We start from the raw sequence: 4760 nt of genomic DNA, 5'->3' as shown, positions 1-4760 counted from the left end.
TAGTGATTTGCAGGGAACATTGTTGACTTGGTTTTTAAGTTCTGAGTTTAACCCCATTTTGACCTTGTCTTTAAGAGAATATTCCCTTGGAATGACTGTCACAGTAAATGTCCTGATTCTGTACTTCATTCCCAAATGAAATTGGGTCAAGTGTCGTACTGAAGATCTCCTTTTATATGAGCAGGAAGGAGTAGCTCATCAGATGGGAATATGCTCTATGGAGGTAGTGACCTCTGAGAAGGGTCTCTTTATGCTAGACGGCAGAATCATGATGGAAATGATGAATTGGGTCTACATGGGCCTGGTTAAACATGGCTGGGAAACATCTTTTTCTTGAGATCCACATCACACTTTCTTAGTAGAGTGGAAGAAAGATTTGGAGAAATAAGACTGTATTTCAAATAGCAATAGTGGCCCTTCCTGCCTGGGTGAACCTGGACAATTTACAGAATATCACTCCGCCTCAATTTTTTTTCACCTTAACATGGTGTATTAGTTTCTGCGGGCTGCTGTAGCAAAGTACCCAAAAGTAGGTGGTTTAAGACAACAGAATTAATTGTCTCACAGTTCTGGAGGCTGGAAGTCTGAAATCAAGGTGTGTCAGGGCGATGCTCCCTCCGAAGGCTCTAGGGAAAATCCTTCCTCGCCTCTCCCAGCTTCTGGAGCTTGCTAGCTGTCCTTGGGGTTCCTTGTCTTGTAGCTGCTTCACTCCACTCACATGGCCTGTGTGTCTTCACATCATCTTCCCTCTGTGTGTATCAGTTTCCGTGACCAAACTTCTTTTTACAAGGACACCAATCATACTGGATTAAGGCCCATCTTAATGACCTCATTTTAGCTTGATGACCTCTGTAAAGACCCTGTTTCCAAATCAGCTCACATTCTGAGGTCCTGGGGGTTAGAACATCAACATCTCTTTTTGAGGGGACACGATTCAGCCCATAATATATGGGAATAATATTTATCCTATAGGCAACCATCTAGCATGGATGTGAACCCCATAAAGGAGAGAGATTATATGATGATGATCACAGGAAGGGTGATTTAAAGTGATTAAATCTTCAAAGTCATTCACTTATTCACTCATTATTTCCACAGACACTTACTGAAAGCTGTGTGCCAGGCGCCAGGGACCAACCTTTTTTTTTTGGTTCCCACCTGGCTCCTGCCTTGGTCCCAGTTTCCCCCAGTCTCTGGCATTGGCTCCCTCTCCGCTGTGTAATCTCCTTCCTGCCTGGGTGGCCCAAGGGCTGGACCAGGCCTCCAGCTACAGACCCTCGGCTCTGCCACCAGCACCAAGGCTGCCTTGCTTCCCCAGCCCTGTTCTTCCTGCTCTGTCTTCCTAACCTCCCAGGATCGAAGCCCTGACTTCATTCTCCCCACCAGGGCCTTGCTTCTGCATGTTATCCCTGCCAAGGGGGTGATTTGACAGGAACTGATGAAGCCCTTAGCTGGAAACAGCCCTGGGGACTTTCTCTAGTCTGGGAGAGTTTGCATCCTCTCCCTTCTCCAGCCACGTTTTGTCCTCCTCTCCTTCTCTTCTGACTCCCAGCCTAAGCTTTCCACATGCCCTGCAGAGCACCTGGCCATACTCAACCCCTGTGCAGATCTCAGGTGTTTAAGGATTGCAAGGAGGAGGCTGCAGACACACACACACACACACACACACAGACACACACACACAGACACACACACTATACGTTCCCAACCTATTTAATTAGGAATCTTCCTCTTAAAGCAAGTAAGGCAGTTTATGTAGGAGCAGAGGCAACACACCTTGGGGTGGTTTTTCCTTGGAGCTGGGGTTTTAACAGGACATGCAGCTGCTGGTGACACTTTCCCCTCCAGAATTAAGAAAGCAGGTGGGGGCTTCCCTGGTGGCGCAGTGGTTGAGAATCTGCCTGCCAATGCAGGGGACACGGGTTCGAGCCCTGGTCTGGGAGGATCCCACATGCCGCGGAGCAACTGGGCCCGTGAACCACAACTGCTGAGCCTGCGCGTCTGGAGCCTGTGCTCCGCAACAAGAGAGGCCGCGATAGTGAGAGGCCCGCGCACCGCGATGAAGAGTGGCCCCCACTTGCCGCAGCTAGAGAAAGCCCTCGCACAGAAACGAAGACCCAACATAGCAATCAATCAATCAATCAATCAATCTTAAAAAAAAAAAAAAGAAAGCAGGTGGATTCTTCTTAAGCCGCTGCCCTTTTATATACAGGGCTTACATTACCTTCCCAGAGGAACTTATATTAACAATGCACACACTGGCTACATATTAGAATCACCTGGGGGTGGGAGGTAAATACCCCCAAATACCCAGGTTTCTGGGTATATAGAGTCAACAGGTCTTTGACAAAGGAGCAAATGTAATTCAGCTGAGGAAGGATAGTCTTTTCAATAAATGGTGTTGGGACACCTGGATATACACATGCAAAAAAAAAAAAAAATTAAAAAAAAGAATCTACACACAGACCTTGTACCCTTCACAAAAATTAACTGAAAATGCATCATCGTCCCAAATGTAAAATGCAACACTATAAAAGTCCTAGAAGGCAACACAGGAGAAAAATCTAGGTGATCTTAGGTTCAGTGATGACTTTTAGATACAATACCAAAAGCACAATCCATGAAAGGAAAAAATGATAAGTTGGACTTCATTAAAATGAAAAACTTCTGTTCTGCAAAAGATACTGTTCAGAGAATGAAACAACAAGCCACAGACTGGGAGAGAATGCTTGCAAAACACGTATCTGATAATGGGCTAGTATCCAAAATACACAAAGAACTTTCAAAACTCAGCAATAAGAAACAAGCAACCCAATTTAAAAATGGGCAAATGACCTGAACACACACTTCACCAAAGAAGACTTACGTACTTATGGGAAATAAGAACATGAAAAGATGCTCAACATCCTATGTCACGAGGAAGCTGCAAATTAAAACAACAATGAGATGCATATATACCTACTGGAATGGCCAAAATCCAACACCCTGACAACATCAAATGCTGGCAAGGATGTGGAGCAACAGGAACTCTCATTCATTGCTGGTGGGAATGCAACATGGTGCAGCCACTTTGGAAAACAGTTTGGCAGTTGCGTACAAAATGAGACATACTCTTAGCACACGATCCAGCAGTCATACTCCTTGCAATTCACCCAAATGCGTTCAAAACTTATGTCCACACAAAAACCTGTACACAGATGTTTATAACAGCTTTCTTCATAGTTGCCAAAACTTGGAAGCAACCAAGATGTCCTTCAATAGGTGAATGGGTAAACAAACTGCTCTACAGCCATACAACAGGATATTATTCAACTAGACAAAGAAATGAGCTATCAAGCCGTGAAAAGGTGTGGAAGAATCTTAAATGCATATTGCTAAGTGTAAGAAGACAATCTGAAAAGGCTACAGACTGTATGATTCCAAGGATATGACTTTCTGGAAAAGACAAAATTATGAAGACAATAAAAAGATCTATGGTTGCCAGGGGTGAGGGGGCAGGGAATGATGAATAGGTGAAGCACAGGGGATGTTTACAGCAGTGGAACTATTCTGTGTGACACTGGAATGGTGGCTACATGTCATTAATACACTTGTTAAAACCCATGAAATGTACAACACCAGGAGTGAGCCCTAATGTAAACTATGGACTTTAGCTAATAGTAACATGTCAATATTGGCACATCAATTGTAACACATGTACCACACTAGTGCAAGAGGTTACCAATAGCGGAAACTTTTTAAAAAGCAAGGAGGGTCCAGGCATATAGATAACACAGCAAAAGCAAGGTGGGGAGCAGCGCATGCTACACTTTCATTTTATGTGTAAATATATATAATTTCTTGTCGGTTTTAAAATGATCTCTGGAAGTTGCCTCTGAGAGAAGTGAGTGGCTGAGGACAGGGCTTGGATGGAGACTTACTGTACTGTCCTTGTGTACATTTTAAAATCTGTGCCTTACACATGTAATCTCTCTTCAAAAGTAAATAAGATTAAAAAGAATGAAGACAGAAGAAAACAACAGAGATACCCAGACTGTATCCCAGATTAGTGTAATCGGTATCTCTGGGAGTGAAGTCAAGGCATGAATAGTTTCTAAAGCCCCTCCAGGTATTCAGGAGAGAACCACGGCTTTAGAGGACCGTTTGCAAACATGGGGCTCCCCTGGTTCTTGCACCAAACTCCTCAGCAGGGCCAAACTCTCATGGGTGTGGACAGATAAAGCAGGGTCAGTGCCCAGGTGTCTCTCACCCTTAGCTCACCCCCAGTGTCTAGTTGTCTGGAAACCCATTTCCCCAGGGATACCAGCCAGCGCCCTCTCTCTGGTTTAATTCAAGTTTACCAGATGAGTTTCAAAAGCAATGCACATCCCTTTCCTTGCAGCTAGCTATGTTAATTACAGAGAATTGTGAGTCTCTGGGGAGGCAATTGCTCAGAGTTCAGCTCTTGAGTCTGTCCATTTCATCTTTCATTTCCTTTGCTCTCTCCCAAGGGGCTGGGAGCTGTGACCTCCAGGCACTGGCAATGGATGCAGCACAGCATGGCTGGTAAGAGCATCGCTCAGACTGCCTCAGATTTGCATCCCAGCTGCCGCTCGCCAGCTTGTCTTTAAGGAGCCCAGCTTTCTTCCTGGGGTTAAGCTGGCAGCACCACCATGCTAAATTCAGCAAGAGTTCGAGGGCAGTATGGGCAATAACTGCATTTCCCATAATCTGAGATATTGTATGTGAAATCTCACTAACAATTGTGTTTTTTAATTAAA

Source organism: Eschrichtius robustus, chromosome 2, assembly GCF_028021215.1.
Source record: "Eschrichtius robustus isolate mEscRob2 chromosome 2, mEscRob2.pri, whole genome shotgun sequence".
In the NCBI taxonomy this organism is placed as follows: Eukaryota; Metazoa; Chordata; class Mammalia; order Artiodactyla; family Eschrichtiidae; genus Eschrichtius; species Eschrichtius robustus.
Note: the sequence above shows the minus strand (reverse complement) of the source record.